This window comes from Hippopotamus amphibius, chromosome 12, assembly GCF_030028045.1.
Source record: "Hippopotamus amphibius kiboko isolate mHipAmp2 chromosome 12, mHipAmp2.hap2, whole genome shotgun sequence".
NCBI classification, from domain to species: Eukaryota; Metazoa; Chordata; class Mammalia; order Artiodactyla; family Hippopotamidae; genus Hippopotamus; species Hippopotamus amphibius.
Window position 1 is genome coordinate 32,194,983 of NC_080197.1, and position 12,326 is coordinate 32,207,308.

Sequence of the window (12,326 nt, forward strand, 5' to 3'; positions counted from 1 at the left end):
TCTAACACAATAGGTTGCCTACTATATATAGGATTCTGCACTTGTTTGTTTCATTCAGCAGTGTATCCTGGAGATCTTTTTATAGCAGTACATAGCATTCTGATTCTTTTTTTATTCTTATCCATTGTGTGGATATATTGTAGTTCATTTAGCAAACTAAAAATTAGTGTGTAATACTTCACATTTATAAAAAAAGAGCTTAGAATTATAAAATGAGCATCTAAATAATAATCATTTAACTTAAGAAAAAAAGCATTAACTCATTAATTTATGCTTTTATATTTATTTATTTATTTATTTAGGCTGTGCTGGGTCTTCGTTGCTGTGCATGGACTTTCTCTAGTTGCAGCGAGTGGGGGCTACTCTTCGTTGCAGTGTGCAGGCTTCTCATGGCAGTGGCTTCTCTCTTGTTGCGGAGCATGGGCTCTAGGCACTCGGGCTTCAGTAGTTGCAGTACTCGGGCTCAGTAGGTGTGGCTTGCAGGCTCTAGAGCACAGGCTCAGTAGTTGTGGCACATGAGCTTAGTTGCTCCACAGCACGCGAGATCTTCCCGGACCAGGGATCAAATCCGTGTCCCCTGCATTGGCAGGTGGATTCTTAACCGCTGCGCCACCAGGGAAGTCCCTCTGCTTTTATTTTCATAAACTCCTTCCTTCTGCTTTTATTTGGTTTCTGTGTACCTCTTTAAGGGTGCTTATTAATTCTTCTATTTTCAGTCTTTTTTTTTTTTTATAATTTTGGTGAAAGTAAATTCAAATGCCTTCTCAAGATTTTATATATTTTTAAATTTTATTTTTATTTATTTATATTTCTTTTTGGCCGTATTGGGTCTTTGTTGCTGCACTTGGGCTTTTTCTAGTTGTGGTGAGTGGGGGCTACTCTTTGTTGCAGTGCACAGGGTTCTCATTGCGGTGGCTTCTCTTGTTGTGGAGCATGGGCTCTGGGTATGCAGGCTTCAGTAGTTGTGGCTCGTGGGCTCTGGAGCACAGGCTCAGTAGTTGTGGCGCACGGGCTTTGTTGCTCCACGGCATGTGGGATCTTCCTGGAACAGGGATTGAACCCGTGTCCCCTGCACTGGCAGGCAGATATTCTTAACCACTGTGCCACCAGGGAAGTCCCCATTTTAACCATTTTTTAAGTGTACAATTTAGTGACATTAAGTACACTCCGTTATTGCATCTTTTTTTTTAATTTTTCAATTTTTTTTTTTGTTTTCTAAGACCTTTATTTTTAAGCTCTTTATTGGAATATAATTGCTTTACACTCTTGTACCAGTTTTTGAGGTACACCAAAGTCATTCAGCTGTATTTATACATATATCCCCACATCCCCTCCCTCGCGCGACTCCCTCCCACCCTCCCTGTCCTGGCCCTCTAAAGCATCACCCATCATCAAGTTGATCTCCCTTTGTTATACAGCAGCTTCCCACTAGCTATCTATTTTACATTTGGTCGTGTATCTATGTCTGTGTTACTTTCTGACTTTGTCCCAGCTTCCCCTTTGCACCCCCCCCAACCCCATGTCCTCAAGTCCATTCTCTACATCTGCATGCTTATTCTTGCCCTGTCACTGGGTTCATCAGTACCATTTTTTTAGATTCTATATATACAAGTTAGCATATGGTATTTGTTTTTCTCTTTCTGGCTTACTTCACTCTGTATGACAGACTCTAGGTCTATCCACCTCATTACATGTAGCTCCGTTTCATTCCTTTTTATGGCTGAGTAATATGCCATTGTATATATATGCCACATCTTCTTTATTCATTCATCTGTTGATGGGATTTAGGTTGCTTCTATGTCCTGGCTATTGTAAATAGTGCTGCAGTGAACATTATGATACATGTTTCTTTTTGGATTATGGTTTTCTCTGGGTATATGCCCAGTAGTGGGATTACTGGATCATATGGTAGTCCCATTTTTAGTTTTTTAAGGAACCTCCAAACTGTTTTCCATAGTGGCTGTACCAGCTTACATTCTCACCAGCAGTGCAGAAGAGTTCCCTTTTTTCCGTATCCTCTCCAGCATTTATTCTTTCTAGATTTTTTGATGATGGCCATTCTAAGCAGTGTGAGGTGATATCTCATTGTGGCTTTGACTTGCATTTCTCTATTGATTAGTGATGTTGAGCATCTTTTCATGTGTTTGTTGACCATCTGCATGTCTTCTTTGGAGAAATGTCTGTTTAGGTCTTCTGCCTGTTTGTGGATTGGATTATTTGCTTTTTTGATATTAAGCTGCATGTATCTTTTTTTTTTTTTTTTTTGGCCACACCGTGCGCTGTATGGCCTCTTAGTTCCCTGACTGGGAATTGAACCCAAGCCCCCTGAAGTGGAAGTGCGGAGTCGTAACCACTGGGCCGCCAGGGAAGTCCCTGTAGTAATTTTTAATAGCTTTCTTCACCCAACGGCCATTATACGTGTTTGTGTGTTTTATAGTTGTTTCTTTTTCCCATCAGGTTATAACCTCCAAGAGGGTTTATATCATATCTCTTGTTTTCTACATTATGAAATGAATGAATTCATATTGAATAAGTGAATGCATGAATAGGTGGTTTATAGAAGTCCCTTGCAGCAAGGGATTCTGCAACATGTAACAACTTTTTCTTTGTTCTGGGAAGCAGATGGAAACAGTAGACTGTGTTCTCTCTCAAGGTTGATACTGCCCAGTATCACAAGTCCCTTTCCCAGATGATAAGCTGCTTGTTACAGCAAAGGAAACATCATGTAGCATCTGCAAGTTACCTGCTACAAGGCCCCCTGTGTTCAGAAGTTATACTGGCTTACTTTCACATTTCTATTAATGAATAGGAATGATTTTTTCCCTCAGTGTTCTGAAAGAGATAAGTTATGATTGACTGTTACTACAGGCCTATGAGTTCTGTCCCTAGGAAAAGTGAGTAAAAAAGTGGTCAGAGCTTCTGCTTTTCCTAAAAGTCACCTGGAGATGGCTTTGTCCACCCTAGTTATACCAGACACACCAGCTTGAGGGCCGATAAGTCTTTGGACTAGCAGAGACTCCACCTTCAGCTAGAGCTGGGAGCAGAGCATTTACTATCTGGGCATTGTTTGCGATTGATACTTAATATCCATGTGATGGAAACAAAGTAAGTCATGGGCAAGAGGAGCCTTCTCTGATCCTGAGAGTTCCTAAGGTAGGTGGTTGATAACACAAATGGTAAGTAAAAATAACTTTCCTATGTCCGTGAATCATGAGTTGGTAAATACAATGAAAGTCAAGATCTCATTCAGGATAAAGAGAACAAATATAAAACACCTGGGATCCGACATAGTTAGAAATACGCTATCTATACAAAGAAGATCTGTAAACTATACTGAGATGCTAAAGCCAGTTAGTGAAAAATTGATGTGGAACAGGATTTTTATGTAGCCTTTCCGTGAATTACTTATTAGTTACAAATGGGGAAATAGTAAATCTACAGTGGAGAAACTGGAGGGCACCCCCTTTATCAAGTGCTCAAAGTAGGGACTTCCCTGGTGGTCCAGTGGTAAAAAAATCCGCCACCCAATGCAGGGGATGTGGGTTTGATCCCTGGTTGGGGATCTAAGATCCCATGTACCGTGGGGCAACTAAGCCCATGTGCACCACAATTACTGAGCTTGTGTGCCTCAACTAGAGAGCCTGTGTGCTGCAAACTGCACTCTGGAGCCCGTTCGCCACAACTAAAGAGAGAAAACCTGCACACCACAGCTAGAGAGAAGCCCGTGTGCTACAGTGAAGAGCCCATGCACGCCGCAATGAAAGATCATGCATGCCTCAACGAAGATCCTGCATGCTGCAACCAGGACCTGAAGCAGCAGACTTCCCTGGTGGCGCAGTGGTTAAGAATCCACCTGCCAATGCAGGAACATGGGTTTGAGCCCTGATCTGGGAAGATCCCACATGCTGCAGAGCAACTAAGTCTGTGGGCTACAGTTAATGAGCCTGCGCTGTAGAGTCTGCGAGCCACAGTTGCTGAGCCCATGTGAGGCAACTGCTGAAACCTATGCGCCTAGAGCCTGTGCTCCGCAACAAGAGAAGCCACTGCACTGAGAAGCCTGCGCACCGCAACAAAGAGGAGCCCGTGCTCCCCACAGCTAGAGAAAGCTTGTGTGCAGCAACGAAGACACAGCGCAGCCAAAAATAAATAAGTAAATAAAAAAATAAATCTTAAAAAAAAAAGACCCGATGCAGCCTAAATTAATTAATTTTTAAAAAGTGATCAAAGTGAACATCCCCAGTAATGGGACAAAATGGACATCCTGTGCCTCCTGATGTGCAGGAGGGACATGGTGTCACTTCTGAGAGTTAACAATGTTTAACCTGAATGTGATCAGGAGGATGAGACCAAGGGTGAAAGGGTGAGGAACTGCTTCAAATTGAAGGAGAGCAAAGAAACATGACAGCTCAAGGCAATGGGTGATCACAAGTTGGATCCTGAATCAGGAAAAAATTGTTAGCGTCAGGGCATTACTGAGGCAATGATGGGACCTGGAAGCCACAGACTTTCAAGGGATCCATGGATAGAATTCCTGGGGTTCTGCAATTCAGATGGGAAAAAAATGCATCTTTTTCACTAATTACTAACTGAAATTAAGTTTTAATTGTTCTGTGTTCTACTTTATTATATAAAATGTGTGAAATACTGTCCAGACTTTGTAGTATCTTGTGAAGTACCTGCATGTTTTAAAGTGATTACATTTTCAATAATAGTGTTTTCTTTCTCCTCTGTGTTGGTGCGTAAAGGTCTTTCTGTTGGTAGGATTCCTTATTTCCTAAACACTACACATATTTAAAATGTACAATTTGATGAGATTTGACATATGTATATACCCATGGAACAAACACCACAGTCAAGATAATGAACATATCTATTACCCCTTCCCAAAACTGTGCCCTTTGTAATTTCCTTCCTTTTAAAATGTCGGCTACAAATGTCAATGCGATTAGCAGGGTCTGAGACTTGGTCACCAAAAGAAATTACGGGTGTTTTCGTATTAGTGGTAGAGTTGCTAGAGATACCTCAGATTATCATGTATGCCTGACACTACTTACATATTTTATCTACTGAAACATTTGTTTAATATTTTAATGTATTTCAATATTGGTTTTTGTTTTGTTTTGTTTTGTTTCTTTGTAACCCTGTGTATCTTTAAATGCCTTTAAAAACGTTCTTCTGGCCTGTGGACTTTACCAGACAGCCCAAGAAGTCACTGGCCCAAACCAAGTTAAGTGCTCATGTTCTAAGGAAACAGAACAGCCCCGTGTGTCAGAACCTCGTGCTCTGGCCTGTAGGGCTCTTCCACAGGCCAGTCCCCATCTGGCCCCTTCAAAAGCAAGCCAACCAGTGGAAGTGCACAGAACTTCCATGCTTTTTATTGCCTCACACTTAATGTGAACAAAGTTCACCAGACATATGGAGAAAGCCTACAATGTAAAAGAGAAACTAAATAAACAGTATGAAATTGTTTCAGAGGAAAACTTTGTAGGGAACATAAAAGTTTTTTTTTTTTTTTTAAGAAGGCTTTCTAATTACTCTTCTCAGTAATTAGATCAGGAATATATCACATCCATAAAGCAAAACCAGGAAGAACAGATAATAAGTTCTCATAAAAATGTTTTTCCTTACATTAAAAATTAATTAGACGACTGAGAAAATAAAGCTAAGGAAACTAATAAGAAACAGGATAAAATACAGGGACAGAAAAGGGAAGGTACAGGGAAACTTTTTGCTTTGCCCAAAAAAAGGATCTGGGTACTTGGGATTTGCTGGCTAGTTCCAGAAGTGGGAGGCATGGCAGGAGGCTGTGGACTAGTGCGGTAGGTTACTCTGACTTTTCACCCCACTGTTTATTCACACCCTTGCAACGTGGCTTTACATCACCTTCTGGGTGAGGTGGTCTGTTTCCACTCCCCTTGAAGCTGGGCTAGCCTTGTGACTTGCTTTGGTCAATAGAATGTGGCAGAAATGATGTGCCGTTTGGAGCCTAGGCCTAGAGAGCAGTTTGCTCTCTCGGAAACCTTCCTAGCCATCGTGAAAACAAGCCTAGGCTGGCCTGCTGAAGAATGAGAGACCACGTGGAGCAGAGATGATCCATCTCAGCTGAGCCCACCCTAGGCCAGGCAGTTCCCAACAGAATTGGCAACCGACTGCAAAGTCAGGGGTGAGCTCAGATAACATGAGAACTACCTAGCTAAGGCCAGCCCCAGATCACCAAGCCACAGAATTGTGAGCTAAATAAGTGGTTGCTATTTTTTTTTAAAGCTCTTTATTGGAATATAATTGCTTTACGCTCTTGTACCAGTTTTTGAGGTACATCAAAGTGAATCAGCTGTATTTATACATATATCCCCATATCCCCTCCCTCCTGAAACTCCCTCCCACCCTCCCTATCCTGGCCCTCTCAAGTCATCACCCAGCATCAAATTGATCTCCCTATGTTATGCAGGAACTTCCCACTAGCTATCTGTTTTACATTTGGTAGTGTATATATGTCAGTGCTACTCTCTCACTTTGTCCCAGCTTCCCCTTTGCCCTCCCCACCCCCAGTGGTTGCTATTTTAATGTTACATTTGGGGGTAGCTTTTTTACTCAGCAAAAGCCAACTGATATAACTGGCTCCCTCTCTTTATAGAGTGCTTTCCTATATTGGGCAGAGGATAGAAAACAAGAAACTGCATTCCCCAGATTCTTTTTTTTTTTTTTTTTTTTGGCCACGCTGTGCAGCATGTGGGGTCTTTGCACCATGACCAGGGATTGCACCTGTGCCCCCTGCCGTGGGAGTGCAGAATCTTAACCACTGAACTGCCTGGGAAGTCCCTCCCGGATTCTTCTGGATATTAAGGTCTAACAGATGCCCCACCAGAGATTGGGGAGTGGGGGGCAGCAACCATCTTCCTGCTGTCACTTACGCTGACAGCAAGGACACAAAGATGCGAGAGTCTAGAGCCAGTCTCAGTAGCCAGACTCAGCATATTCCTGCATTAACCAGATGTTGACAGCCATGTGGAGCTGGGGGTGGCAGCAGTGGCCGTCTCACTTCCGACCATGGTTATGGTGACATGCTTGAACTCAGTCACTCCAGTGGCAGCCTTCTGACTGCTGCTCCTCCAGCCCCCTCATCATTTTTTTTAGAATTTTAAAAAATTATTTATTCATTTATTGGCTGTGTTGGGTCTTCATTGCTGCACACAGGCTTTCTTTAGTTGTGGCGGGGGAGGCAGGGGCTCCTCTTCATTGCGGTGCTCGGGCTCCTCATTGTGGTGACTTCTCCTGTTGTGGAGCATGGGCTCTAGACACGCAGACGTCAATAGTTGCGGCACATGGGCTCATTAGTTGTGGTACACGGGCTTAGTTGCTCTGTGGCATGTGGGATTTTCCTGGGACAGGGATCAAACCCATGTCCCCTGCATTGGCAGGTGGATTCTTAACCACTGCGCCACCAGGGAAGTCCTCCCCCCTCCCCCCCCCATTTTGCACCAATTAATCCCTTGTATGAAATTCCTTCCTGTGAAAAAACGGGCTATGTCAAGTGTTGGTGAAGAAGAGGACTGTAGTAGAGCACCTGGATACATTGATATACTTGCTGCTGGTAGTTTAAGTGCTGCTACCACTTTGGAGAATTGTTTGGAAGCTTCTAATAAAGCTAAACATACCCTACCCTATTGTGTAGCAATTTTTAAATGAACGCATAACTCCACAAAAAGACTTACATGTGAATGTTCATAGCAGCTTTATTCCTGATAGCCTAAACCCAGAAAAGCCTAAATATTCCATTAAAAGTAGGATAAGTAAACAAATTGTGATATATTCATATAATGGAATACTGCTCAGCAATGAAAGAGAACAAATTCCCAACACACAGAACAACATAGATGGATGTCAGAAACATTGTGTGAAAGATGCCAGAGATAAAACAGTATGTATCATATGATTCCATTTATGTTAAATTGAAGAACAGGCAAAACTAAACTATGGGGATGGAATCAGAATAGTGATTGAGGGTGGAAATTGATAAAGCAGTACAAGGGAAATTTCTGGGGAGATGGAAATATTCTAGATCTTGATCTAGGAGCTGGTTACACAGGTATTTACTTGGATAAAAATTAATCAAGTTGCCCAGTTAAGATTGATGTATTTCACGAAATGTAAATTATGCTTCAAGAAAAAAAACCCTTTCACGCACAAAATCCTACAATGATGTCTGTTTTCTGCACTGAACTCCAGATCCTGGGGGAGGGGCCCTAGGAAAAGAGACAGCAAGAGGGCCTGAAAGCAAGTCCGGCACCGAGAAGTGTGGCAGGAAGCTGGGGTCTTGGAGGGATGTGACCAGAGAATGGCCTTCTGTGTTGGGGGAGGTGTGTGAATTTTAGGAATTCTAATATCTAACTTTGAAGGCATGTCCTACTCATGCACTCATTTGCCTGTTTTCCCCCAAACTCCAAGTAAACGTCTGTTGCCAAGCAACTTATATGTCAGTAGTTCTCAGAAAGGAAGGGCAAGATGGCAGCCCCTGAGTGGCAGGTGAAGAGCAACACAATGTCCTGAGGTTGATGAGGCCACACTGCCCATAGGAGGCTGGACAGCCCCAGAGGAGCTGGCTGCAGCAGGGAACTGACCCATGAGCTGACATAGACCAAGCCCCTTCCTTCTGAGACCCCTGAGAGGTTAGGTGGACTCATTACTAGACCCTTTTCTGTCTTTCCCGTGTGGCAGGGCAAGGCAAGAGTGATTCCAGGAAGCCAGAGGACTCAGAAATCAGTATTGTAGAAGAGACAATACTGGAAGAAAAGACACCAGAGTATCCACCAGCAGGTTTTTCTGGGTGGTGGCGTTGTAAGTATGAATTTTGGTTTTCTTCATCAAACATTTCTGTTTTTCCCCATACTAACTATATAAGCATGTGTTAATTTTTTTATAATAAAATTGACAGTGTGAAAAAATAAAATGAAGAATAACAGTTTAAAAGCTTATTTGAAATGAGGTTGTAAAGGCAGGGATTGTATTTTATTTTTCTGTTTGGAGAGTCCCCTGAAGGGATTTAGACATGAGGACATGCTCCTTTTTGGGGCCCTTGGGCCCTGTCTTTGGGCCTGACTTTGCTCTCTGCAGGGAAATGTGAGCTGGTGGTTGTTGTCATAACATGTGAGCCATAGCCCTCCTTGGAGCACTGCCCTGGACACATGGGCCACGTGCCTGGGGATGAACTTTACTGGGGAGGGGAACTCCAAGGACCTCAATGGAGTGGGGGCGTGACCTGGGGTTATAGATCACTCTCTGGATTTGCCCTTCCCTTAATAAATGAACAATGATCAATAACTTCTATTCATGAAATAGGGTGGGATGCAATCAACGGTAAAAGACAATATAAATAGCAAGATGAGTCAAAAGATGATTTTTAAATTTTATTTCACTTAAAATTTTTCATTTTGAAATAATTTCAGGCTTAAAAACAGTTGCAAAAATGATACAAATGTTTACATCTTATGTAGCCACAGTACAATAACCAAAATCAGAAAATTAACCGTAATAGAGTATTAACTAATCCAAAGGCCTTCGTAAGAGTTCATCATTTGTCCCAATGATGTCCTTTTTCAGTTTCAGGGTCCAACCCAGAATCCCACATTGCTTTTAGTTATGTTTCTTTATTCTCCTTTAATCTGGAGCAGTTCCTCAGTCTTTCCATGTCTTTCATGGCCTTCACATTTTTTTTTTCACTGCTAACACTTTTTTTTTAATATACATTTATTTATTTATTGGCTGCATTGAGTCTTCATTGCTGCACACAAGCTTTCTCTAGTTGTGGAGAGCAGGGCTACTCTTTGTTCCAGTGCAAGGGCTTCTTATTGCAGTGGCTTCTCTTGTTGTGGAGCACGGGCTCTAGGCGCACGGGCTTCAATAGTTGTGGCTCACGAGCTCTAGAGCGTAGGCTCAGTAGTTGTGGCGCACGGGCTTAGTTGCTCCGTAGCATGTGGGATCTTTCCAGACCAGGGATCGAACCCATGTCCCCTGCATTGGCAGGCAGATTCTTAACCACTGCGCCACCAGGGAAGTCCGGCCTTCACATTTTTGAAGAGTTATTCTATAGATCAGTGCTGTCCAATACAACTTAAAAAAAAGCCCTAAAACTGGCCAATAGAACTTTCTGTGATGATAGAAGTACTCTATATCTGTGCTGTCCAATACGATAGTCATTAGCCACATGGAAATAGCATTTGAAATGTGACTAGTGGGGCTGAGGAACTGAATTTTACATTTTATTTAATTTTAATGAAATAGCTGTGTGACAAGTGGCTACTGAATTGTATAGGACAGCTGTTGAATGTTCCTTATTTTGAGTTTTAGTGTTTCCTCGTGATTCACTTCAGATTATGAGTTTTAACAAGAATACCATAGATATGATGTTGGGCCCTCCTTTGGTTCCCTGAAGAAAGGTGGCAGGGAACCACCTAGACCTGGATTTTTATTGTGGCAAAATATACATAATGTAAAATTTACTATTTTAACCACTTTTAATTGTAGAGTTCTGTGGCATTAAGTACATTTACATCATTGTGCATTCATTACCATCATCCATTCCAGAACTTTTTCTTCTTTCCCAGCTGAAACTCTCTACCCAGTAGACACTAACTCTTCATTCTCGATTGCCTCAAGCCCCTGGCAACCACCACTGTACTTTTGACTCTGAATTTGACTACTCTAGATAACTCATGGAAGTGGAGTCATACAGTTGTTCTTTTGTGACTGGCTTATTTCACTTAGCATAGTGCCGTCAAAGTTCATCCATGTTATAGCATGTGTTAGAATTTTCTTCCTTTTTAAGGAATTGGTTGCTTCTACCTTTTGGCTATTGTGAATAATGCTGCTATGAACGTGGGTGTACTGTTTGAGCCCCTGCTTTCATTCCTTTGGGTGTATATCTGGAAGTTGAACTGCTAGATCATATTGTAATTCTGTTTTTACTTTTTTTAGGAACTGCCATACTGTTTTCCATAGCAGCTGCACCATTTCACGTTCCCACTATAAATATATAAGGGTTCAATTTCTCCATATCCTTGCTGACACATCATTTTGTTTGTTCTATAGTAGCCATGCTAATGGTTGATATTTGCTATAGACTGAATGTTTATGTCCACGTCACCCCCTTCATATATTGAAAACTAATCCCCAATGTGATGGTATTTGGAGGTAGGGTCTTTGGGAGGTAATTAGGTTATAAGGGTGAAGCCCTCATGAATAGAATTAGTGCTCTTTTAAGAGAGCTCCCTTGCTCCTTCTGCCATCTGAGGACACAGTGAGATGACTGGCATCTGTGAACCAGGAAGACAGCCCTTACCAGACACCTAATCTGTTGGCACCTTGATCTTGGACTTCCCAGCCTCCAGACCTCAGCTGAACCTCTTAGCCCTCAGTTGTCTGTCTGTCTTTTTAAAGTTGCAGTATAAAATGTAACAATCTTTTTTTTGAAATTTTTTTTGATGTAGACTTTTTTTTTTTAAAGTCTATTGAACTTGTCAAAACATTGCTTCTGTTCTATGTTTTGGCTTTTTTTTTGGCTGTGAGGCATGTGGAATTTTAGCTCCTCAGGGATCGAACCTGCACCCCCTGCATTGGAAGGTGAAGTCTTAGCCACTGGACCACCAGGGAAGTCCCTATAAAGTGTAACAATCTTAAGTGTACAGCTGATGCATTTTTACATATGTGCAAGCCCAGGTACCCAGCACCCACGTCAAGATATTGAACACTTCCATCACTCCAGAAGGCTCTCTTGTACCCAACCACTCACCATCCCCCAGAGGTAGCCAGTGATGTGATTTCTGTTTATATAGAGGAGTTTTGCCAGTTTTATTTATTTATTTATTTATTTATTATTTATTTATTGGCTGTATTGGGTCTTCTTTGCTGCACACGGGCTTTCTCTAGTTGTGCTGAGCATGGGCTCCTCTTCGTTGTAGTGTGTGGGCTCCTGATTGCCATGGCTTCTCTTGTTGCAGAGCACAGGCTCTAGGTGCGTGGGCTTCAGTAGTTGCGGCACATGGGCTCAATAGTTGTGGCTCACAGGCTCTAAAGCGCAGGCTCAATAGTTGTGGCACACAGGCTTAGTTGTGGCACACAGGCTTAGTTGCTCCACAGCACGTGGGAATCTTCCTGGATCAGGGATCAAACTCATGTCCCCTGCATTGGCAGGCAGATTCTTAACCACTGAGTCACCAGGGAAGCCCAGTTTTGCCTGTTTTTGAAGCTTACTTTGTGACTGGGAACATTTCCCATGGGAACAGCCATGGTGTCTATTTATCCTGGTAAGATTCATCCATGTTGTGTGTATC

The 12,326-nt window shown here is 42.3% G+C and overlaps 1 protein-coding gene across 3 annotated transcripts in view; it reads left to right on the forward strand.

The window, feature by feature from the left end:
* MAVS (mitochondrial antiviral signaling protein) overlaps positions 1–12,326 on the forward strand; it is a 37,138-nt gene that overhangs the window by 5,695 nt on the left and 19,117 nt on the right. For 2 of the 3 annotated variants that reach the window (XM_057701971.1, XM_057701973.1), the window contains one exon: positions 8,716–8,835. The gene's annotated coding sequence lies outside the window, so the exon portion shown is untranslated. Of the gene's footprint in view, positions 1–8,270; positions 8,358–8,715; positions 8,836–12,326 lie in introns of those variants that run through there. The other variant, XM_057701974.1, reaches the window with a different exon arrangement.